Here is a 26,465-nt window from a genome sequence, read left to right on the forward strand (position 1 = left end):
TATAAGGGGGTTACAGTCAGGGTTTAGTTCATGTATAAATGGGGGGTTACATTCAGGGCTTAGTTAATGTATAAGGGGGTTACAGTCAGGGTTTAGTTCATGTATAAACGGGGGGTTACAGTCAGGGCTTAGTTAATGTTTAAGGGGGTTACAATCAGGGTTTAATTCATGTATAAATGGGGGGTTACAGTCAGGGCTTAGTTAATGTATAAGGGGGTTACAGTCAGGGTTTAGTTCATGTATAAATGGGGGGTTACAGTCAGGGCTTAGTTAATGTATAAGGGGGTTACAGTCAGGGTTTAGTTCATGTATAAATGGGGGGTTACAGTCAGGGTTTAGTTAATGTATAAACGGGGGGTTACAGTCAGGGCTTAGTTAATGTATAAGGGGGTTACAGTCAGGGTTTAGTTCATGTATAAATGGGGGGTTACAGTCAGGGCTTAGTTAATGTATAAGGGGGTTACAGTCAGGGTTTAGTTCATGTATAAACGGGGGGTTACAGTCAGGGCTTAGTTAATGTATAAGGGGGTTACAGTCAGGGTTTAATTCATGTATAAATGGGGGGTTACAGTCAGGGCTTAGTTAATGTATAAGGGGGTTACAGTCAGGGTTTAGTTCATGTATAAATAGGGGGTTACAGTCAGGGATTAGTTAATGTATAAGGGGGTTACAGTCAGGGATTAGTTAATGTATAAATGGGGTTACAGTCAGGGATTAGTTAATGTATACATGGGGTTACAGTCAGGGCTTAGTTAATGTATAAGGAAGGGTGTTACAGTCAGGGCTTAGTTAATGTATAAGGGTGTTACATTAAGGGATTAGTTCATGTATAAATGGGTGGTTACAGTCAGGGCTTAGTTAATGTATAAGGGGGTTACAGTCAGGGTTTAGTTCATGTATAAATGGGGGGTTACAGTCAGGGATTAGTTAATGTATAAGGGGGGTTACAGTCAGGGATTAGTTAATGTATAAATGGGGTTACAGTCAGGGATTAGTTAATGTATAAATGGGGGGTTACAGTCAGGGTTTAGTTCATGTATAAATGGGGGGTTTCAGTCAGGGCTTAGTTAATGTATAAATGGGGGGTTACAGTCAGGGATTAGTTAATGAAAATGGGGTTTACAGTCAGGGATTAGTTAATGAAAATGGGGGTTACAGTCAGGGATTAGTTAATGAAAATGGGGTTTACAGTCAGGGATTAGTTAATGTAAAGGGGGGTTACAGTCAGGGCTTAGTTAGTGTATAAATGGGGTTACAGTCAGGGTTTAGTTAATGTAAAGGGGGGTTACAGTCAGGGCTTAGTTAGTGTATAAATGGGGTTACAGCCAGGGATTAGTTAATGTATAAGGGTGTTACAGTCAGGGATTAGTTAATGTATAAATGGGGTTACAGTCAGGGATTAGTTAATGGGCAATCCACATCATATCCAGCGCAACACCAGGTTCTACATAAGTGAAAACAGCTTTCTACATTTTGTAGAAACAAATATGAATTTAAAAAGTTCCACCCGATGACATCATCAAAAGTCAAAACATTGATTTCAAATACTAATATACTGAATCCAAATATAGACACAACATGTAAAGTGTTGGTCCTACGTTTCATGAGCCGAAATAAAAGATCCCAGAAATGTTGCACGAAAAGCTTATTTACCTTATATCCCTGTTAGTGAACATTTCTCCTTTACCAAGATAATCCATCCACCTGACAGGTGTGGCATATCAAAAGCTGACAGCATGATCATTACATAGGTGCACCTTGTGCTGTGTACAATAAAAGGCCACTCTAAAATGTGCAGTTTTGTCACACAACACAATACCACAGATTTCTCAAGTTTTGAGGGAGGGTGCAATTGGCATGCTGACTGCAGGAATGTCCACCAGAGCTGTTGGCAGATCATTTTATGTTAATTTCTCTACTATAAGCCGCCTCCAACGTTGTTCTAGAGAATTTGGGAGTATGTCTAACTAGCCTCACAACCGCAGACACGTGTATGGTGTCATGTGGGCGAGCGGTTTGTTGATGTTAACGTTGTGAACAAAGTGCCAAATGGTGGTGGTGGGTTTATGGAATGGACAGGCATAAGCTACGGACAATGAACACAGTTGCATTTTATCTATGGCAATTTAAATGTACAGGGACACCTTGACGAGATCCTGAGGCTCATTGTCGTGCTATTCATCCCCCGCCATCACCTCATGTTTCAGCATGATAATGCACGGCCCCATGTCACAAGGGATCTGTACACAATTCCTGGAAGCTGAAAATGTCCCCGTGCCATATGGCCTGTATAATCACAAGACCTGTAATTAATTGAGGATGTTTGGGATGCTCTGGATTGATGTGTTTGGCAGCTAATATTTAGTAACTTCGCACAACCATTGAAGAGGAGTGGGACAACATTCCACAGGCTACAATTAACAGCCTGATCAACTCTATGTGAAGGAGATGTGTTGAGCTGCACGAGGCAAAGAGGCAGATACTGACTGGTGTTCTGATCCACTACAAGAAACTCATGGCAGCTTTTTAGGAAGATCATTGTTGTTTTGACTTTTAATCAAAACCTTGTTATGTCACAGAGAATAATTTTTTAAAGACGTTTCTTCTTTTTCCTTTTATCCACAGATCATAAAAAACGAACTGTTTTCACGTGTCGACACTGGAATGGAGCTGGAGACGATGAAAATGATGTTGAAAAGTGTCAGAATTGCCCTTTAATGTATAAAGAGGGGTAACAGAGAGGAGTTAGTTAGTGTATAAGGGGGTAACAGTGAGGAGTTAGTTAGTGTATAAGGGGGTTACAGTGAGGAGTTAGTTAGTGTATAAGGGGTGTTACAGTGAGGACTTAGTTAGTGTATAAGGGGGTTACAGTGAGGAGTTAGTTAGTGTATAAGGGGTGTTACAGTGAGGACTTAGTTAGTGTATAAGGGGGTTACAGTGAGGAGTTAGTTAGTGTATAAGGGGTATTACAGTGAGGACTTAGTGTATAAGGGGTGTTACAATGAGGACTTAGTTAGTGTATAAGGGGTGTTACAGTGAGGACTTAGTTAGTGTATAAGGGGGTAACAGTGAGGACGTAGTTAGTGTATAAGGGGTGTTACAGTGAGGAGTTAGTTAGTGTATAAGGGGTGTTACAGTGAGGAGTTAGTTAGTGTATAAGGGGGTTACAGTGAGGAGTTAGTTAGTGTATAAGGGGGTTACAGTGAGGACTTAGTTAGTGTATAAGGGGGTTACAGTGAGGACTTAGTTAGTGTATAAGGTGGTTAACAGTGAGGACTTAGTTAGTGTATAAGGGGGTTACAGTGATGACTTAGTGTATAAGGGGTGTTACAATGAGGACTTAGTTAGTTTATAAGGGGTGTTACAGTGAGGACTTAGTTAGTGTATAAGGGGGGTTACAGTGAGGACTTAGTTAGTGTATAAGGGGATTACAGTGATGACTTAGTTAGTGTATAAGGGGTGTTACAGTGAGGACTTAGTGTATAAGGGGTGTTACAATGAGGACTTAGTTAGTGTATAAGGGGGTTACAGTGAGGAGTTAGTTAGTGTATAAGGGGTGTTACAATGAGGACTTAGTGTATAAGGGGGTTACAGTGAGGACTTAGTTAGTGTATAAGGGGGTTACAGTGAGGACTTAGTTAGTGTATAAGGGGGTTACAGTGAGGACTTAGTTAGTGTATAAGGGGTGTTACAGTGAGGACTTAGTTAGTGTATAAGGGGGTAACAGTGAGGAGTTAGTTAGTGTATAAGGGGTGTTACAGTGAGGACTTAGTTAGTGTATAAGGTGGTAACAGTGAGGAGTTAGTTAGTGTATAAGGGGGTAACAGTGAGGACTTAGTTAGTGTATAAGGGGTGTTACAGTGAGGACTTAGTTAGTGTATAAGGGGTGTTACAGTGAGGACTTAGTTAGTGTATAAAGGGGTTACAGTGAGGAGTTAGTTAGTGTATAAGGGGGGTTACAGTGAGGAGTTAGTTAGTGTATAAGGGGGTAACAGTGAGGACTTAGTTAATGTATAAGGGGTGTTACAGTGAGGACTTAGTTAGTGTATATGGGGGTTACAGTGAGGACTTAGTTAGTGTATAAGGGGGTTACAGTGAGGACTTAGTTAGTGTATAAGGGGTGTTACAGTGAGGACTTAGTTAGTGTATAAGGGGTGTTACAGTGAGGACTTAGTTAGTGTATAAGGGGTGTTACAATGAGGACTTAGTTATTGTATAAGGGGGTTACAGTGAGGAGTTAGTTAGTGTATAAGGGGTGTTACAATGAGGACTTAGTTAGTGTATAAGGGGTGTTACAGTGAGGACTTAGTGTATAAGGGGTGTTACAGTGAGGAGTTAGTTAGTGTATAAGGGGGTAACAGTGAGGAGTTAGTTAGTGTATAAGGGGGTAACAGTGAGGAGTTAGTTAGTGTATAAGGTGGTTACAATGAGGACTTAGTTAGTGTATAAGGGATGTTACAGTGAGGACTTAGTTAGTGTATAAGGGGTGTTACAGGGAGGACTTAGTTAGTGTATAAGGGGGTAACAGTGAGAACTTAGTTAGTGTATAAGGGGTGTTACAGTGAGGACTTAGTTAGTGTATAAGGGGGTTACAGTGAGGACTTAGTTAGTGTATAAGGGGGTTACAGTGAGGACTTAGTTAGTGTATAAGGGGTGTTACAGTGAGGACTTAGTTAGTGTATAAGGGGTGTTACAGTGAGGACTTAGTTAGTGTATAAGGGGGTTACAGTGAGGACTTAGTTAGTGTATAAGGGGGTTACAGTGAGGACTTAGTTAGTGTATAAGGGGTGTTACAGTGAGGACTTAGTTAGTGTATAAGGGGGTAACAGTGAGGAGTTAGTTAGTGTATAAGGGGGTTACAATGAGGACTTAGTTAGTGTATAAGGGATGTTACAGTGAGGACTTAGTTAGTGTATAAGGGGTGTTACAGGGAGGACTTAGTTAGTGTATAAGGGGGTAACAGTGAGGACTTAGTTAGTGTATAAGGGGTGTTACAGTGAGGACTTAGTTAGTGTATAAGGGGGTTACAGTGAGGACTTAGTTAGTGTATAAGGGGGTTACAGTGAGGACTTAGTTAGTGTATAAGGGGTGTTACAGTGAGGACTTAGTTAGTGTATATGGGGGTTACAGTGAGGACTTAGTTAGTGTATAAGGGGTGTTACAGTGAGGACTTAGTTAGTGTATAAGGGGTGTAACAGTGAGGACTTAGTTAGTGTATATGGGGGTTACAGTGAGGACTTAGTTAGTGTATAAGGGGGTTACAGTGAGGACTTAGTTAGTGTATATGGGGGTTACAGTGAGGACTTAGTTAGTGTATAAGGGGTGTTACAGTGAGGACTTAGTTAGTGTATAAGGGGTGTAACAGTGAGGACTTAGTTAGTGTATATGGGGGTTACAGTGAGGACTTAGTTAGTGTATAAGGGGGTTACAGTGAGGACTTAGTTAGTGTATAAGGGGTGTTACAGTGAGGACTTAGTTAGTGTATAAGGGGATTACAGTGAGGACTTAGTTAGTGTATAAGGGGTGTTACAGTGAGGACTTAGTGTATAAGGGGTGTTACAGTGAGGACTTAGTTAGTGTATAAGGGGTGTTACAGTGAGGACTTAGTTAGTGTATAAGGGGGTAACAGTGAGGAGTTAGTTAGTGTATAAGGGGGTTACAATGAGGACTTAGTTAGTGTATAAGGGATGTTACAGTGAGGACTTAGTTAGTGTATAGGGGGTGTTACAGGGAGGACTTAGTTGGTGTATAAGGGGGTAACAGTGAGGACTTAGTTAGTGTATAAGGGGTGTTACAGTGAGGACTTAGTTAGTGTATAAGGGGTGTTACAGTGAGGACTTAGTTAGTGTATAAGGGGGTAACAGTGAGGAGTTAGTTAGTGTATAAGGGGGTTACAATGAGGACTTAGTTAGTGTATAAGGGATGTTACAGTGAGGACTTAGTTAGTGTATAGGGGGTGTTACAGGGAGGACTTAGTTGGTGTATAAGGGGGTAACAGTGAGGACTTAGTTAGTGTATAAGGGGTGTTACAGTGAGGACTTAGTTAGTGTATAAGGGGGTTACAGTGAGGACTTAGTTAGTGTATAAGGGGTGTTACAGTGAGGACTTAGTTAGTGTATAATGGGGTTACAGTGAGGACTTAGTTAGTGTATAAGGGGTGTTACAGTGAGGACTTAGTTAGTGTATAAGGGGATTACAGTGTGGACTTAGTTAGTGTATAAGGGGTGTTACAGTGAGGACTTAGTTAGTGTATAAGGGGTGTTACAGTGAGGACTTAGTTAGTGTATAAGGGGTGTTACAGTGAGGACTTAGTTAGTGTATAAGGGGGTTACAGTGAGGACTTAGTTAGTGTATAAGGGGTGTTACAGTGAGGACTTAGTTATTGTATAAGGGGTGTTACAGTGAGGACTTAGTTAGTGTATAAGGGGTGTTACAGTGAGGACTTAGTTAGTGTATAAGGGGGTTACAGTGAGGACTTAGTTAGTGTATAACGGGTGTTACAGTGAGGACTTAGTTAGTGTATAAGGGGTGTTACAGTGAGGACTTAGTTAGTGTATAAGGGGTGTTACAGTGAGGACTTAGTTAGTGTATAAGGGGTGTTACAGTGAGGACTTAGTTAGTGTATAAGGGGTGTTACAGTGAGGACTTAGTTAGTGTATAAGGGGTGTTACAGTGAGGACTTAGTTAGTGTATAAGGGGTGTTACAGTGAGGACTTAGTTAGTGTATAAGGGGTGTTACAGTGAGGAGTTAGTTAGTGTATAAGGGGTGTTACAGTGAGGAGTTAGTCAGTGAATAAGGGGTGTTACAGTGAGGAGTTAGTTAGTGTATAAGGGGGTTACAGTGAGGACTTAGTTAGTGTATAAGGGGGTTACAGTGAGGACTTAGTTAGTGTATAAGGGGGTTACAGTGAGGACTTAGTTAGTGTATAAGGGGTGTTACAGTGAGGAGTTAGTTAGTGTATATGGGGGTTACAGTGAGGACTTAGTTAGTGTATAAGGGGGTTACAGTGAGGACTTAGTTAGTGTATAAGGGGTGTTACAGTAAGGAGTTAGTTAGTGTATATGGGGGTTACAGTGAGGACTTAGTTAGTGTATAAGGGGGTTACAGTGAGGACTTAGTTAGTGTATAAGGGGTGTTACAGTGAGGAGTTAGTTAGTGTATATGGGGGTTACAGTGAGGACTTAGTTAGTGTATAAGGGGGTTACAGTGAGGAGTTAGTTAGTGTATAAGGGGGTTACAGTGAGGACTTAGTTAGTGTATAAGGGGGTTACAGTGAGGACTTAGTTAGTGTATAAGGGGGTTACAGTGAGGACTTAGTTAGTGTATAAGGGGGTTACAGTGAGGACTTAGTTAGTGTATAAGGGGTGTTACAGTGAGGAGTTAGTTAGTGTATATGGGGGTTACAGTGAGGACTTAGTTAGTGTATAAGGGGGTTACAGTGAGGACTTAGTTAGTGTATAAGGGGTGTTACAGTGAGGAGTTAGTTAGTGTATATGGGGGTTACAGTGAGGACTTAGTTAGTGTATAAGGGGGTTACAGTGAGGACTTAGTTAGTGTATAAGGGGTGTTACAGTGAGGAGTTAGTTAGTGTATATGGGGGTTACAGTGAGGACTTAGTTAGTGTATAAGGGGGTTACAGTGAGGACTTAGTTAGTGTATAAGGGGTGTTACAGTGAGGACTTAGTTAGTGTATAAGGGGTGTTACAGTGAGGACTTAGTTAGTGTATAAGGGGGTTACAGTGAGGACTTAGTTAGTGTATAAGGGGTGTTACAGTGAGGACTTAGTTAGTGTATAAGGGGTGTTACAGTGAGGACTTAGTTAGTGTATAAGGGGTGTTACAGTGAGGACCTAGTTAGTGTATAAGGGGTGTTACAATGAGGACTTAGTTAGTGTATAAGGGGGTTACAGTGAGGAGTTAGTTAGTGTATAGGGGGGTTACAGTGAGGACTTAGTTAGTGTATAAGGGGGTTACAGTGAGGACTTAGTTAGTGTATAAGGGGTGTTACAATGAGGACTTAGTTAGTGTATAAGGGGTGTTACAGTGAGGACTTACTTAGTGTATAAGGGGATTACAGTGAGGACTTAGTTAGTGTATAAGGGGTGTTACAGTGAGGACTTAGTTAGTGTATAAGGGGTGTTACAGTGAGGACTTAGTTAGTGTATAAGGGGGTAACAGTGAGGACTTAGTTAGTGTATAAGGGGTGTTACAGTGAGGACTTAGTTAGTGTATAAGGGGTGTTACAGTGAGGACTTAGTTAGTGTATAAGGGGTGTTACAGTGAGGACTTAGTTAGTGTATAAGGGTGTTACAGTGAGGACTTAGTTAGTGTATAAGGGGGTTACAGTGAGGACTTAGTTAGAGTATAAGGGGTGTTACAGTGAGGACTTAGTTAGTGTATAAGGGGGTTACAGTGAGGACTTAGTTAGTGTATAAGGGGTGTTACAGTGAGGAGTTAGTTAGTGTATAAGGGGTGTTACAGTGAGGAGTTAGTCAGTGTATAAGGGGTGTTACAGTGAGGAGTTAGTTAGTGTATAAGGGGGTTACAGTGAGGACTTAGTTAGTGTATAAGGGGGTTACAGTGAGGACTTAGTTAGTGTATAAGGGGGTTACAGTGAGGACTTAGTTAGTGTATAAGGGGTGTTACAGTGAGGAGTTAGTTAGTGTATATGGGGGTTACAGTGAGGACTTAGTTAGTGTATAAGGGGGTTACAGTGAGGACTTAGTTAGTGTATAAGGGGTGTTACAGTAAGGAGTTAGTTAGTGTATATGGGGGTTACAGTGAGGACTTAGTTAGTGTATAAGGGGGTTACAGTGAGGACTTAGTTAGTGTATAAGGGGTGTTACAGTGAGGAGTTAGTTAGTGTATATGGGGGTTACAGTGAGGACTTAGTTAGTGTATAAGGGGGTTACAGTGAGGAGTTAGTTAGTGTATAAGGGGGTTACAGTGAGGACTTAGTTAGTGTATAAGGGGGTTACAGTGAGGACTTAGTTAGTGTATAAGGGGGTTACAGTGAGGACTTAGTTAGTGTATAAGGGGGTTACAGTGAGGACTTAGTTAGTGTATAAGGGGTGTTACAGTGAGGAGTTAGTTAGTGTATATGGGGGTTACAGTGAGGACTTAGTTAGTGTATAAGGGGGTTACAGTGAGGACTTAGTTAGTGTATAAGGGGTGTTACAGTGAGGAGTTAGTTAGTGTATATGGGGGTTACAGTGAGGACTTAGTTAGTGTATAAGGGGGTTACAGTGAGGACTTAGTTAGTGTATAAGGGGTGTTACAGTGAGGAGTTAGTTAGTGTATATGGGGGTTACAGTGAGGACTTAGTTAGTGTATAAGGCGGTTACAGTGAGGACTTAGTTAGTGTATAAGGGGTGTTACAGTGAGGACTTAGTTAGTGTATAAGGGGTGTTACAGTGAGGACTTAGTTAGTGTATAAGGGGGTTACAGTGAGGACTTAGTTAGTGTATAAGGGGTGTTACAGTGAGGACTTAGTTAGTGTATAAGGGGTGTTACAGTGAGGACTTAGTTAGTGTATAAGGGGTGTTACAGTGAGGACCTAGTTAGTGTATAAGGGGTGTTACAATGAGGACTTAGTTAGTGTATAAGGGGGTTACAGTGAGGAGTTAGTTAGTGTATAAGGGGGTTACAGTGAGGACTTAGTTAGTGTATAAGGGGGTTACAGTGAGGACTTAGTTAGTGTATAAGGGGTGTTACAATGAGGACTTAGTTAGTGTATAAGGGGTGTTACAGTGAGGACTTAGTTAGTGTATAAGGGGATTACAGTGAGGACTTAGTTAGTGTATAAGGGGTGTTACAGTGAGGACTTAGTTAGTGTATAAGGGGTGTTACAGTGAGGACTTAGTTAGTGTATAAGGGGGTAACAGTGAGGACTTAGTTAGTGTATAAGGGGTGTTACAGTGAGGACTTAGTTAGTGTATAAGGGGTGTTACAGTGAGGACTTAGTTAGTGTATAAGGGGTGTTACAGTGAGGACTTAGTTAGTGTATAAGGGTGTTACAGTGATGACTTAGTTAGTGTATAAGGGGGTTACAGTGAGGACTTAGTTAGAGTATAAGGGGTGTTACAGTGAGGACTTAGTTAGTGTATAAGGGGGTTACAGTGAGGACTTAGTTAGTGTATAAGGGGGTTACAGTGAGGACTTAGTTAGTGTATAAGGGGGTTACAGTGAGGACTTAGTTAGTGTATAAGGGGTGTTACAGTGAGGACTTAGTTAGTGTATAAGGGGGTTACAGTGAGGACTTAGTTAGTGTATAAGGGGGTTACAGTGAGGAGTTAGTTAGTGTATAAGGGGTGTTACAGTGAGGAGTTAGTTAGTGTATAAGGGGTGTTACAGTGAGGAGTTAGTTAGTGTATAAGGGGTGTTACAGTGAGGAGTTAGTTAGTGTATAAGGGGTGTAACAGTGAGGACTTAGTTAGTGTATAAGGGGTGTAACAGTGGGGACTTAGTTAGTGTATAAGGGGTGTTACAGTGAGGACTTAGTTAGTGTATAAGGGGTGTTACAGTGAGGACTTAGTTAGTGTATAAGGGGGTTACAGTGAGGACTTAGTTAGTGTATAAGGGGTGTTACAGTGAGGACTTAGTTAGTGTATAAGGGGGTTACAGTGAGGACTTAGTTAGTGTATAAGGGGGTTACAGTGAGGAGTTAGTTAGTGTATAAGGGGTGTTACAGTGAGGAGTTAGTTAGTGTATAAGGGGGTTACAGTGAGGACTTAGTTAGTGTATAAGGGGATTACAGTGAGGACTTAGTTAGTGTATAAGGGGATTACAGTGAGGACTTAGTTAGTGTATAAGGGGTGTTACAGTGAGGAGTTAGTTAGTGTATAAGGGGTGTTACAGTGAGGACTTAGTTAGTGTATAAGGGGTGTTACAGTGAGGACTTAGTTAGTGTATAAGGGGTGTTACAGTGAGGACTTAGTTAGTGTATATGGGGGTTACAGTGAGGACTTAGTTAGTGTATAAGGGGTGTAACAGTGAGGACTTAGTTAGTGTATAAGGGGTAACAGTGAGGACTTAGTTAGTGTATAAGGGGGTAACAGTGAGGACTTAGTTAGTGTATAAAGTTACTGGGGTTTGGAATGTATTGAAAGTGAGATTAAATTCACTTTATTTGTCAAATGTAAACAAGGTCCAACCGAAATGTCACTTACATTTCATTCCAACCCCTTCGAAACCAGAATCCATAAATATATTGAGCTGTCAACATCAAAAATTATAACAGGTGAAATTGGATAAATAAAACAAGACAGATAGAGAGAGAAGGGACACAGAGAGAGAGAGAGAGAGAGAGAGAGAGAGAGAGAGAGAGAGAGAGAGAGAGAGAACACAGAGAGAGAGAGAGAGGGAGAACACAGAGAGAGAGAACACAGAGAGAGAGAGAGAAGAACACAGAGAGAGAGAGAGAAGGACAGAGAGAGAGAGAGAGAAGGACACCGAGAGAAAGAAGGACACAGAGAGATAATGTCAACAGCAACCTTGGGAAAATCCACTGCATTATCATTAACAGCAGACTTGTGCATTTTCTCAGTGGAAATGAAGGGATTTAGCAAATATCAATTTATTTATTTATTACCAAATGACTGTAAAACAGACCAGGTATTCACCCTGCACACCCTAACTGACAATCAAACAAAATAATAAAAGGCGAAGCCTTCTCATGTTGATTTACAAAACGCTTTTGACTCAATTTGGCATGAGGGTCTGCTAAACAAATTGATGGAAAGTGGAGTTAATAGGAAAAACATACGACATTATAAAATCCATGGACACAAACATCAAGTGTGAAGTTAAAATGAGCAAAAAACACACATTTCTTTCCACAGGACTGTGTGGTGAGGAAGGGATGCAGCTTAAACCCCACCCTCTTCAACATATATATCATATATATCATATATATCAAAAAATATAATTACTTGACACATTGGATAGAAATTACCAAAAAACAGAGCAAACTAGAATGCTATTTGGCCCTTGCTATTGAGAAAGGCCGCCGTAGGCAGACCTGGCTCTCAAGAGAAGACAAGCTATGTGCACACTGCCCACAAAATGAGGTGGAAACTGAGCTGCATTTCCTAACCTCCTGCCCAATGTATGACCATATTAGAGAGACATATTTCCATCAGATTGCACAGATCCACAGACAATTCGAAAATAAACCCGATTTTGATAAACTCCCATATCTACTGGGTGAAATTCCACAGTGTGCCATCACAGCAGCAAGATTTGTGACCTGTTGCCACAAGAAAAGGGCAACCAGTGAAGAACACACACCATTGTAAATACAACCCATATTTATGTTGATTTTCCCTTTTGTACTTTAACTATTTGCACGTCGTTACAACACAGTATATATACATAATATGACATTTGAAATGTCTCAATTCATTTGGGACTTCTGTGAGTGTAATACACTCTCAACGTCAACAGTGAAGAGACACCTCTGGGATGCTGGCCTTCTGGCAGAGTCGAAAAGAAAAAGCTGCAACAATAAATCCATAGCACAGTACAATGAAACATATCAAAATGCATAGCTGTTTATGAACTCTTCAAACAGTTTATGAACTCTTAAAAATTGAGAATTTAATTCACACAGTAATATTAATTTAGTCGATTCAAGTTTCATCAGTCTTCATTCACATGTCCTGGTGACAGTGACCTGAAAACGTCTGTGGGAACGTCTCTTCTTAGAGATTACCTCCGATGAGGTGGGTTTGAACCCCGTGGTTGCCCACAGATGGTCAGTCATTCAAACAATGCCATAGTTCGTGATTGAGTCATCACGCTGGGTCTTGGCGCCAGCAAGTCGCTAGACTTCATCACTGGCCTTCATCATCGTTCACATTTGTTCACTCTCTTTATTTTTGACCGTGTGTTTGTGTGCGTGTGTGTGCGTGCATGCGTGCGTGTGTGTGTGTGACATAAGTCATTATTATGGCTGTGATAAACCACACCACAGAGCCCAGCCGTCAAGCTGTTATAGCTGCACTCTCTCTGATACCAGCATGGCTGCAACAGTGCTGCTGCTGGCAGGACGTTCTGCTCTGGCAATATGTTCCCCTCTTAGTTAGTGGAATATGGAGTATACTGCCTATTGAATTAATAGTCCAGCGTGGGGAGGACGAATCCCAGAAGTCAATAGTCTTTACTGGCATGGCTAGCAAATAAACACACTGCAGTCTGTCTCTCTATCCCCCCTCTGTATCTCTGTCCCCCCTCTGTCTCTCTATCCCCCCTCTGTCTCTCTATCCCCCCTCTGTCTCTCTATCCCCCCTCTGTCTCTCTATCGTCTCTCTGTTCCCCCTCTGTCTCTCGATTCCCCCCTCTGTCTCTCGATTCCCCCCTCTGTATCTCTATCCCCCTCTGTCTCTCTATCCCCCCTCTGTCTCTCTATCCCCCCTCTGTCTCTCTATCTCACTCTCTCTCTAATCTTCCCCCTCTGTCTCTCTATCCCCCCTCTGTCTCTCTATCCCCCCTCTGTCTCTCGATTCCCCCCTCTGTCTCTCTATCCCCCCTCTGTCTCTCTATCCCCCCTCTGTCTCTCTATCCCCCCTCTGTCTCTCTATTCCCCCTCTGTCTCTCTATCCCCCTCTGTCTCTCTATCCCCCCTCTGTCTCTCTATCTCACTCTCTCTCTAATCTTCCCCCTCTGTCTCTCTATCCCCCCTCTGTCTCTCTCCTCTCACTCTAATCTCCCCCCCTCTGTATCGCTCTCTTTCTCTCTAACTCCTATCTATTTTTTCTCTGGAGACCAATCTATGTCTCTGACACATTCTAGAAGGAGCCCAGAGCTAGCGTAGCGAGGGACAGACTCTTTCCATTTCAAGTTAGAGCAGTCTTAAACGACTCAGTACTGGAATCCTCTAAATGCTTCATTATTCACTCCCCTTTGTCCACTAACACAGTTTTCTGTTGTAAAGACAAGACCAGAGAAATTACAATCAAATCTGGGGAAACATTCTCCTCTTAGCGTCCGAATCAAAGTTTAGTGGCACAGCGGGAAGCATTTCCTGATAGGTTCTCTTTATTCCTGGAACATTCTGATATTCTATCTCTGAACAGCCAATTACAGACATATTTGAGGAAAAAGAGAAAGGTTAACATAAACTAGCTGCCTCTGTCAGTCTACACCTCTCTCTCTCTCTCTCTCTCTACTCCCCTGGCAGAGGAGAGGGGAGATGGGCCTAAACATGTGTGGTCCACAAACCTCTCTTGGCCGTGACAGTGCTCCACCCCCACCCCTTCACCCCCCGCCCTCTCTGCCAACTGTGCCAGGCTGTGTTCACCCTGCCTATTACAGGGGATGCTGATCAACAGGCTCTTCAGAGTGAATTATGGGGGTTTAATAGTTAGCCAGCAGGCCTATTCATCCAAATTACAACCTATTCCCTATACAGTGCACTGACTAGGGAGCCATTTGTGCTGCGTGCGATTACTCCGCTAGATAAAGGTGATATTTAAGGAGTGGTGAATCTTGTCACTGCAACACATACACGTCTCTATGAATACATTACACACAGATTGTAGACATTATTTTCCTAACAAAATCTGCCACTTACCTAAACACGGAGCAGAAATGTGCAGAAATCATTTTCACGGTGTCAGAGACGTTAGCAGGTGGTGGAATTAGAGACGTTAGCAGGCGGTGGAATTAGAGACGTTAGCAGGCAGTGGAGTTAGAGATGTTAGCAGGTGGTGGAGTTAGAGATGTTAGCAGGTGGTGGAGTCAGAGATGATAACAGGCGGTGGAGGCAGAGATGTTAGCAGGTGGTGGAGACAGAGATGTTAGCAGGCAGTGGAGGCAGAGATGTTAGCAGGCAGTGGAGTCAGAGATGTTAGCAGGCAGTGGAGACAGAGATGTTAGCAGGCAGTGGTGTCAGAGACGTTAGCAGGTGGTGGAATTAGAGATGTTAGCAGGTGGTGGAGACAGAGATGTTAGCAGGCAGTGGAGACAGAGATGTTAGCAGGTGGTGGAGTCAGAGTTGTTAGCAGGCAGTGGAGACAGAAATGTTAGCAGGCAGTGGAGACAGAGTTGTTAGCAGGCAGTGGAGACAGAGATGTTAGCAGGCGGTGGAGGCAGAGATGTTAGCAGGCGGTGCAGACAGAGATGTTAGCAGGTGGTGCAGACAGAGATGTTAACAGGTGGTGCAGACAGAGATGTTAGCAGGCAGTGGAGACAGAAATGTTAGCAGGTGGTGCAGACAGAGATGTTAGCAGGTGGTGCAGACAGAGATGTTAGCAGGTGGTGCAGACAGAGATGTTAGCAGACGGTGGAGACAGAGACGTTAGCAGGTGGTGAAGACAGAGATGATATCAGGAGGCTGTGTTCACAGTGGTATAGGTACTGTCTGATATCAGGAGGCTGCGTTCACAGTTGTATAGGTACTGTCTGATATCAAGAGGCTGTGTTCACAGTGGTATAGGTACTGTCTGATATCAGGAGGCTGTGTTCACAGTGGTATAGGTACTGTCTGATATCAGGAGGCTGTGTTCACAGTGGTATAGGTACTGTCTGATATCAGGAGGCTGTGTTCACAGTGGTATAGGTACTGTCTGATATCAGGAGGCTGTGTTCACAGTGGTATAGGTACTGTCTGATATCAGGAGGCTGCGTTCACAGTGGTATAGGTACTGTCTGATATCAGGAGGCTGCGTTCACAGTGGTATAGGTACTGTCTGATATCAAGAGGCTGTGTTCACAGTGGTATAGGTACTGTCTGATATCAAGAGGCTGTGTTCACAGTGGTATAGGTACTGTCTGATATCAAGAGGCTGTGTTCACAGTGGTATAGGTAATGTCTGATAAAAGGAGGCTGCGTTCACAGTGGTATAGGTAGGTACTGTCTGATATCAAGAGGCTGCGTTCACAGTGGTATAGGTACTGTCTGATATCAGGAGGCTGCATTCACAGTGGTATAGGTACTGTCTGATATCAGGAGGCTGCGTTCACAGTGGTATAGGTACTGTCTGATATCAGGAGGCTGTGTTCACAGTGGTATAGGTACTGTCTGATATCAGGAGGCTGTGTTCACAGTGTTATAGGTACTGTCTGATATCAGGAGGCTGCGTTCACAGTGGTATAGGTACTGTCTGATATCAGGAGGCTGCGTTCACAGTGGTATAGGTACTGTCTGATATCAAGAGGCTGTGTTCACAGTGGTATAGGTAATGTCTGATAAGAGGAGGCTGCGTTCACAGTGGTATAGGTAGGTACTGTCTGATATCAAGAGGCTGCGTTCACAGTGGTATAGGTACTGTCTGATATCAGGAGGCTGCATTCACAGTGGTATAGGTACTGTCTGATATCAGGAGGCTGCGTTCACAGTGGTATAGGTACTGTCTGATATCAGGAGGCTGTGTTCACAATGGTATAGGTACTGTCTGATATAAGGAGGCTGTGTTCACAGTGGTATAGGTACTGTCTGATATCAGGAGGCTGCGTTCACAGTGGTATAGGTACTGTCTGATATCAGGAGGCTGCGTTCACAGTGGTATAGGTACTGTCTGATATCAAGAGGCTGTGTTCACAGTGGTATAGGTACTGTCTGATATCAAGAGGCTGTGTTCACAGTGGTATAGGTACTGTCTGATATCAAGAGGCTGTGTTCATAATGGTATAGGTAATGTCTGATAAGAGGAGGCTGCGTTCACAGTGGTATAGGTAGGTACTGTCTGATATCAAGAGGCTGCGTTCACAGTGGTATAGGTACTGTCTGATATCAGGAGGCTGCATTCACAGTGGTATAGGTACTGTCTGATATCAGGAGGCTGCGTTCACAGTGGTATAGGTACTGTCTGATATCAGGAGGCTGTGTTCACAATGGTATAGGTACTGTCTGATATCAGGAGGCTGTGTTCACAGTGGTATAGGTACTGTCTGATATCAGGAGGCTGCGTTCACAGTGGTATAGGTACTGTCTGATATCAGGAGGCTGCGTTCACAGTGGTATAGGTACTGTCTGATATCAAGAGGCTGTGTTCACAGTGGTATAGGTACTGTCTGATATCAAGAGGCTGTGTTCACAGTGGTATAGGTACTGTCTGATATCAAGAGGCTGTGTTCATAATGGTATAGGTAATGTCTGATAAGAGGAGGCTGCGTTCACAGTGGTATAGGTAGGTACTGTCTGATATCAAGAGGCTGCGTTCACAGTGGTATAGGTACTGTCTGATATCAGGAGGCTGCATTCACAGTGGTATAGGTACTGTCTTATATCAGGAGGCTGCGTTCACAGTGGTATAGGTACTGTCTGATATCAGGAGGCTGTGTTCACAGTGGTATAGGTACTGTCTGATAAGAGAAGGCTGCGTTCACAGTGGTATAGGTACTGTCTGATATCAAGAGGCTGCGTTCACAGTGGTATAGGTACTGTCTGATATCAGGAGGCTGTGTTCACAGTGGTATAGGTACTGTCTGATAAGAGGAGGCTGCGTTCACAGTGGTATAGGTACTGTCTGATATCAAGAGGCTGCGTTCACAGTGGTATAGGTACTGTCTGATATCAGGAGGCTGCATTCACAGTGGTATAGGTACTGTCTGATATCAGGAGGCTGCGTTCACAGTGGTATAGGTACTGTCTGATATCAGGAGGCTGTGTTCACAGTGGTATAGGTACTCTCTGATAAGAGAAGGCTGCGTTCACAGTGGTATAGGTACTGTCTGATATCAAGAGGCTGCGTTCACAGTGGTATAGGTACTGTCTGATATCAGGAGGCTGTGTTCACAGTGGTATAGGTACTGTCTGATATCAGGAGGCTGCGTTCACAGTGGTATAGGTACTGTCTGATATCAGGAGGCTGCGTTCACAGTTGTATAGGTACTGTCTGATATCAAGAGGCTGTGTTCACAGTGGTATAGGTACTGTCTGATATCAGGAGGCTGCGTTCACAGTGGTATAGGTACTGTCTGATAAGAGGAGGCTGTGTTCACAGTGGTATAGGTACTGTCTGATAAGAGGAGGCTGCGTTCACAGTGGTATAGGTACTGTCTGATAAGAGGAGGCTGCGTTCACAGTGGTATAGGTACTGTCTGATATCAGGAGGCTGTGTTCACAGTGGTATAGGTACTGTCTGATATCAGGAGGCTGCGTTCACAGTGGTATAGGTACTGTCTGATATCAGGAAGCTGCATTCACAGTGGTATAGGTACTGTCTGATATCAAGAGGCTGTGTTCACAGTGGTATAGGTACTGTCTGATATCAGGAGGCTGCGTTCACAGTGGTATAGGTACTGTCTGATATCAGGAGGCTGCGTTCACAGTTGTATAGGTACTGTCTGATATCAAGAGGCTGTGTTCACAGTGGTATAGGTACTGTCTGATATCAGGAGGCTGCGTTCACAGTGGTATAGGTACTGTCTGATATCAGGAGGCTGTGTTCACAGTGGTATAGGTACTGTCTGATATCAGGAGGCTGCGTTCACAGTTGTATAGGTACTGTCTGATATCAGGAGGCTGCGTTCACAGTGGTATAGGTACTGTCTGATATCAAGAGACTGCGTTCACAGTGGTATAGATACTGTCTGATATCAAGAGACTGCGTTCACAGTGGTATAGGTACTGTCTGATATCAGGAGGCTGCGTTCACAGTTGTATAGGTACTGTCTGATATCAAGAGGCTGTGTTCACAGTGGTATAGGTACTGTCTGATATCAAGAGGCTGCGTTCACAGTGGTATAGGTACTGTCTACAGATTATTATCACTATGGCTTCACCACAAAATAATCTGGAGTGGAAAAATGCTGCATCGCAATCATGACAAAACCCTGAGCAGAACCTCAGTGGATTATAAAATGAGGTAGTAGTGGAGTTCGAGCTGCAGCGTCTCCTCTCCTCTCCTCTCCTCTCATCTCCTCTCCTCATTCAGCCTTCTTTACTTGAATGAAAAGTGTTTAGTTTATAGAAGAAGAAGATTGTTGGATTTCCCCAGACCCTGTTACTGCCATGTAATGTTGTGGTATTTTCCTTAACCAGCCTAACGTACTGTATGTGTCACAGCACACATTAAGTTCTAGGTAAAACACAGTTATTTATTGACATCATTATTTCTAGCAGACTAACCAACGTGAAAGATACAACAGATATCCTGGATTCCTCCCTGTGGGATTATTCTCAGATAGCCTGGACACCTCCCTGTGTCATTATTCTCAGATAGCCTGGATTCCTCCCTGTGTCATTATTCTCAGATAGCCTGGATTCCTCCCTGTGTCATTATTCTCAGATAGCCTGGATTCCTCCCTGTGTCATTATTCTCAGATAGCCTGGATTCCTCCCAAATGGATACCATCTCCTGGGCTCCCTGACAAATGTCACTTTTATTGCTCTCACCCTCCAAATTGCCTAAATCACTAAATGGCGATTGAACCCGAAAGTGTTTCACATCGTCTGACGGGCTAGGTGATCCATCTGCACCCCTCCACTTCTCTCTTCATTTTGGGGATTAGGTGATGTTTTTCGGTTTAAAACTGAAATGGGTTCGCTGAGGACAGGGACAGTCTCGCAAATGTAGACAGATAGAGAGAGAGCACATTGGGAGAGTGGGAGAAGGCAAAGGGGGACACAGAGAAAGGGAGGGAGAGGACAGAGGTGAACACACACACACACAGAGAGAGAGAGAGAGAGAGAGAGAGAGAGAGAGAGAGAGAGAGAGAGCTCTGTTCTATATTTTACTCTTATTATTGTCTATTCTGATGCCTAGTCATTTTACTCTGTCTCTGTGTACATATTGTCGTATCTGACTATGATAAGAGAGAGAGAGAGGTGAACACATACAGAGAGATTTGAGATACTTCAAAGTAGCCTTGATGACAGCTTTGCACACTCTTGGCATTCTCTCAACCATTTTCTTGAGGTAGTCACCGGGAATGCATTTTACTTAACAGGTATGCCTTGTTAAAAGTTAATTTATGGATTTTTTTGTCCATCTTAATGCGTGTGAGCGACTTTGTTGTGTTGTGACAAAGTAGGGGTGATATACAGAAGATGGCCCTATTTGGTAAAAGACCAAGTCCATTTTACGGCAAGAACATCTCAAATGTGCAAAGACAATCAGTCCATCATTACTTTCACACATGGAGGTCAGTCAAATGGAAAATGTCATGAACTTTGAAAGTTTCTTCAAGTGCAACCGCTAAAACTATCAAGCACTATGATGAAACTGGCAGGAAAGGAAGACCCAGAGTTACCTCTGCTGCAGAGGATAAAGTCATTAGAGTTACCAGCTTCAGAAATTGCCACATAAATAAATGCTTCACAGAATTCAAGTAACAGACACATCTCACCATCAACTGTTCAGAAGAGACTGCGTGAATCAGGCCTTCATTGACAAATTGCTGCAAAGAAACCACTACTAAAGGACACCAATAATAAGAAGAGACTTGCTTAGGGCCAAGAAACATGTGGAATGGACATTAGACCTGTTGAAATCTGTCCTTTGGTCTGATGTGTCCAAATTTGAGATTTTTGGTTCCAACCGCCGTGTCTTTGTGAGACGCAGAGTAGGTGAACAGATGGTCTCTGCACATGTGGTTCCCACTGTGAAGCATGGAGGAGGAGGTGTGATAGTGTGGTGGTGCTTTGCTGGTGACACAGTCAGTGATTTAGTTTGAATTCAAGGCACACTTAACCAGCATGGCTACCACAGCACTCTGCAGCCAAACACCATCCCATCTGGTTTGCGCTTTGTGAGACTATAATTTGTGTTTCAAATGGACTAAACACCTCCAGGCTGTGTAAGGGCTATTTGACCAATAAGGAGAGTGATGGAGTGGAGCATCAGATGACCTTGCATCACAATCACCCAACCTCAACCCAATTGAGATGTTTGGGACCGCAGAAAGAAGTAAAAGCAGCCAACAAGTGCTCAGCAATGTGGGAAGTCCTTCAAGACTGTTGGGAAAGCATTCCAGGTGAAGCTGGTTGAGAGAATGCCAAGAGGGTGCAAAACTGTCAGCAAGGCAAAGGGTGGCTACTTTGAAGAATTTCAAATATAATATACATTTAGATTTATGATTAACACTTTTCTGGTTACGACATGATTCCAATTGTGTTATTTAATTTTATTTCATCTGATGTCTTCACTATTATTCTACAATGTAGAAAATATTAAAAATAAAGAAAAACCCTTGAATGAGTAGGTGTGTCCAAAGTTTTGACAGGTACTGGGGGTGTATTTACAGTATATCTATATATATATATATATATATATATATATATATATAGCGAGAGAGAGAAGCTAAAATTTAGAAGCTAAAATTACATCTTTTCACAAATAGTTTCATATTTAAATATTTAAAATGCACAACAATTCAATGTGAATATGATAACTAGAACGTGTAGACTTTCCAAGATACAATTTATGTCCTATCATCAGATATAATGTCCAGACAACAACTGATCTGACATCATATTCCTTAAGCACCAACGGACACGTTCAACTGGTTGACAAAGTGACACATTGTTCCATTCCTTTTGATGTGACCATACTCTCTTTTATTGTTTATTTAGCTTTTGTATATTATCTACCTCACTTGCTTTGGCAATGTTAACACATGTTTCCCATGCCAATAAAGCCCCTTGAAATGAATTGAATGTAGAGAGAGAGAGAGAGAGAGAGAGAGAGAGAGAGAGAGAGAGAGAGAGAGAGAGAGAGAGAGTGCTCTGTTCTATATTTTACTCTTATTATTATCTATCCTGATGCCTAGTCATTTTACCCTGTCTCCGTGTACATATTGTCGTATCTGACTATGATAAAAATGATATGACATGCTATTTTATCAAATCGATTACCTAACGTTTAATTGATTACGTGATTGAATTAAACCATGCAACAATTAAACCATTAATAACTGGGGCACGACAGAAGCAGTCATTTATATAGAGCGGTTATCTCCCGAATCCACTCTCTTAAGCATCTGAAGATCTTTTTTTTCAATAGCAGTCAGTTATTAATCGTCACCTCGATCGGTCTCATTCTGATTGTCGTAAGTACTTGGTTATCTGCACGAACCGTAGCTAATGAGTTGATTCAGCAATACACAAATTGGCTTAATGATTTATTTACTAAATATCTAAATAATCACAAAGAATTACATATATATATACACAGGATAGATCACACATCGATTACTATTCATGTCATGAAAAGCCCCTAGTGGACTAACCAGATATGATGGCTGGTTACACAAAGGAAGGGGGTGGGGTTTGAATGAAAGAGCGGGAAGACTGAGGGACAAAGGTATTGGGTCTCTATCGGACCTTGAGAAGCTATGCTACCATAAATACAGAATCTTATGCATTGTAATTACCACCCATTTGGAAAAGGAAAACACAAGATATATATATTTACTCTGAGCTGCGCTTCGATAGATGGGTCGAAGATGGAAGACTGGTTTTCCCAGCAGTGATTGCCATTGTCCTTTGAATAAGTTGAGAAAGGGAAATATTGTTGCATCCCCAACCTTTTGATGTTATCATACTCTCTATGTCAACGAACGGAATTCCAAGAGTACATTCTGTAGAGTGGAGAGAAAAGGGGGAAAGATATTTTTGGGGGTGGTCATAAACCTAACCCAACAGGGCAACGTCAAGACAATATCTACCTCAAATACCTCATACCTCTGCACACTGATCTGGTACTGGTACTCCCTGTATACAGCTCCACATTGATTTGGTACTGGTACACCCTGTATATAGCTCCACACTGATCTGGTACTGGTACTCCCTGTATATAGCTCCACATTGATTTGGTACTGGTACACCCTGTATATAGCTCCACATTGATCTGGTACTGGTACACCCTGTACATAGTAGCACAGTGATCTGGTACTGGTACACCCTGTACATAGTAGCACATTGATCTGGTACTGGTACTTCCTGTATATAGCTCGACATTGATCTGGTACTGGTACTCCCTGTATATAGTAGCGCATTGATCTGGTACTGGTACATCCTGTATATAGCACCACATTGATCTGGTACTAGTACTTCCTGTATAATCTGTAGCTCCAGTCTTGTGTATATTATTTTATTCCTGTTAAGTTACTATTTTCTTTTTTAACTGTGCATTGTTGGAAAGGGCTCATAAGTAAGCATTTCACGATGGAGTCTACACCAGTTGTATTCGCCGCATGTGACAAATAAAATGTCATCTTATAATGAGAGAGAGAGAGAGAGAGAGAGAGAGAGAGAGAGAGAAAGAGAGAGAGAGAGAGAGAGAGAGAGAGAGAGAGAGAGAGAAAGAGAGAGAGAGAGAGAAAGAGAGAGAGAGAAAGAGAGAGAGAGAGAGAGAGAGAGAAAGAGAGAGAGAAAGAGAGAGAGATCAATAGAACAAGTAGAGAGTATGTCTCATAATTAAAGTAGAGGTGAGTGCTGAATCAGTGTTGATTGTGACTAGGAGAGACAATAAAGGCTGTAATCATTCATCTCTCTCTCTGTTGCCTTGCAATTACCTGCCCATACATGACCGCACACACACACACACAGGATCACTGCCTCGCACCGCACACACACCGCCTAGCATTTCACTGCACCACACACAGCCTCGCACCACACACACACACATGCATGCACACACAAACACATCTTCTCGCAACGGACACACACAAACACACACTCACACCGCAGCGACAGAGAAGGCAATAATCCATCTCACTTCGCCCCAAAAAACCCTGGCCCAGCAATCTCTCTTTAAATGAGGGATTCTTCTGTTTATGCATGGTGAAGGAGAGTGGGACATTGGAGAATAATTTACCCCTGGAAAGTATATGGGAAAACAGAAAAAAAAAGGAAGGAGAGAGGCTGCAGAAGGAATAGAGATGGAGAGATAGAGATGGAGAGATAGAGGAGAGAGGCTACAGAAGGAATAGAGATGGAGAGAGAGATGGAGAGATAGAGGAGAGAGGCTACAGAAGGAATAGAGATGGAGAGATAGAGATGGAGAGATAGAGATGGAGAGAGGCTACAGAAGGAATAGAGATGGAGAGATAGAGATGGAGAGATAGAGGAGAGAGGCTACAGAAGGAATAGAGATGGAGAGATAGAGATGGAGAGATAGAGGAGAGAGGCTACAGAAGGAATAGAGATGGAGAGAGAGATGGAGAGATAGAGGAGAGAGGCTACAGAAGGAATAGAGATGGAGAGATAGAGATGGAGAGATAGAGGAGAGAGGCTACAGAAGGAATAGAGATGGAGAGAGAGATGGAGAGATAGAGGAGAGAGGCTACAGAAGGAATAGAGATGGAGAGAGAGATGGAGAGATAGAGGAGAGAGGCTACAGAAGGAATAGAGATGGAGGGATAGAGATGGAGAGATAGAGATGGAGAGAGGCTACAGAAAGAGAAATAGAGGAGAGAGGCTACAGAAGGAGATATAGAAATGGAGAGATAGATATGGAGAGAAAGAGATGGAGAGATATAGATATATCTACCTCACTTGCTTTGGCAATGTTAACACATGTTTCCCATGCCAATAAAGCCCCTTGAATTGAATTGAATATAGACGGAGAGAGGCTACTGAAGGAGAGATAGAGATGGAGGGAAAGAGATGGAGAGATATAGATGGAGAGAGGCTACAGAAGGCGAGATCGAGATGGAGAGAAAGAGATGGAGAGAGGCTACAGAAGGAGATATAGAGATGGAGAGAGGCTGAAGAAGGAGAGAGAGGTGGAGAGATGCTGCAGAAGGAGAGATAAAGATGGAGAGAGAGAGATGGAGAGATGCTGCAGAAAGAGAGATAAAGATGGAGAGAGATGGAGAGATGCTGCAGAAGGAGAGATACAGATGGAGAGAGAGAGATGGCGAGATGGAGAGAAAGAGGCTGCAGAAGGAGAGATACAGATGGAGAGATGCTGCAGAAGGAGAGATAGATATGGAGAGATGCTGCAGAAGGAGAGATAGGGATGGAGAGATGCTGCAGAAGGAGAGATAGGGATCGAGAGATGCTGCAGAAGGAGAGATAGGGATCGAGAGATGCTGCAGAAGGAGAGATAGAGATGGAGAGAGGCTGCAGAAGGAGAGATAGAGATGGAGAGATGCTGCAGAAGGAGAGACAGAGATGGAGAGAGAGATGCTGCAGAAGGAGAGAGAGATGGAGAGTTGCTGCAGAAGGAGAGATAGATATGGAGAGAGAGAGATGCTGTAGAAGGAGAGAGAGATGGAGAGAGAGAGATGCTGCAGAAGGAGAGATAGAGATGGAGAGAGAGAGATGCTGCAGAAGGAGAGATAGAGATGGAGAGAGAGAGATGCTGCAGAAGGAGAGAGAGATGAGAGAGAGATGCTGCAGTGGGAGAAATAGAGATGGAGAGAGGCTGCAGAAGGAGAGATAGAGATGGAGAGAGGCTACAGAAGGTGAACTAGAGATGGAGAGAGAGAGATGCTGCAGAAGGAGAGATAGAGATGGAGAGATGCTGCAGAATGAGAGATAGAGGTGGAGAGATGCTGCAGAAGGAGAGATAGAGGTGGAGAGATGCTGCAGAAGGAGAGATAGAGATGGAGAGAGGCTGCAGAAGGAGAGATAGAGATGGAGAGATGCTGCAGAAGGAGAGACAGAGATGGATAGAGAGATTCTGCAGAAGGAGAGAGATATGGAGAGATGCTGCAGAAGGAGAGATGGAGATGGAGAGATGCTGCAGAAGGAGAGAGAGATGGAGAGATTCTGCAGAAGGAGAGATAGAGGTGGAGAGATGCTGCAGAAGGAGAGAGAGATGGAGAGATGCTGCAGAAGGAGAGATAGAGGTGGAGAGATGCTGCAGATGGAGAGATAGAGATGGAGAGAGGCTACTGAAGGAGAGATAGAGATGGAGAGAGGCTGCAGAAAGAGAGATAGCGATTGAGAGAGGCTATAGAAGGAGAGAGAGATGGAGAGAAAGAGATGGGGAGAGTCTACATAAGGAGAGATGGAGATGGAGAGATGCTGCAGAAGGAGAGATAGAGATGGAGAGAGTCTACATAAGGAGAGATGGAGAGAGAGAGTCTACATAAGGAGAGATGGAGATGGAGAGATGCTGCAGAAGGAGAGATAGAGATGGCGAGATGCTGCAGAAGGAGAGATAGAGATGGAGAGATGCTGCAGAAGGAGAGATACAGATGGAGAGAGTCTACATAAGGAGATGGAGAGAGAGATGCTGCAGAAGGAGAGAGAGATGGAGAGATGCTGCAGACAGAGTGATAGAGATGGACAAAGGCTACAGGGGGTTTGAATGAGGTAACTGTGATTTACAGAGTAGTGCATCCATTTAGCAGGCTACGGCTCCGGGTCAGGTAAGAGAGGACAGTAGAAAGGGCCATTGTTACTCCTGCTGCTTTTCTAGTTCTTTGTTTCTAATTTATAGGCTATGTCAGCATCCCAAACGTCACGCTATTCCCTTTATAGTGCACTACTTTTGACTAGGGCCCAAGTAGTAATGCACTACTTCTGACCATGGCCCATAGTGTGCTATATTAGATGCAGGGTGCCA

At 43.0% G+C, this 26,465-nt stretch overlaps 1 protein-coding gene across 1 annotated transcript in view; it reads right to left on the reverse strand.

The window, feature by feature from the left end:
* LOC139366527 (glutamate receptor 3-like) overlaps positions 1–26,465 on the reverse strand; it is a 233,824-nt gene that overhangs the window by 109,686 nt on the left and 97,673 nt on the right. The window lies entirely within an intron of this gene.

Source organism: Oncorhynchus clarkii, chromosome 14 (assembly GCF_045791955.1).
Source record: "Oncorhynchus clarkii lewisi isolate Uvic-CL-2024 chromosome 14, UVic_Ocla_1.0, whole genome shotgun sequence".
Lineage (NCBI taxonomy): Eukaryota > Metazoa > Chordata > Actinopteri > Salmoniformes > Salmonidae > Oncorhynchus > Oncorhynchus clarkii.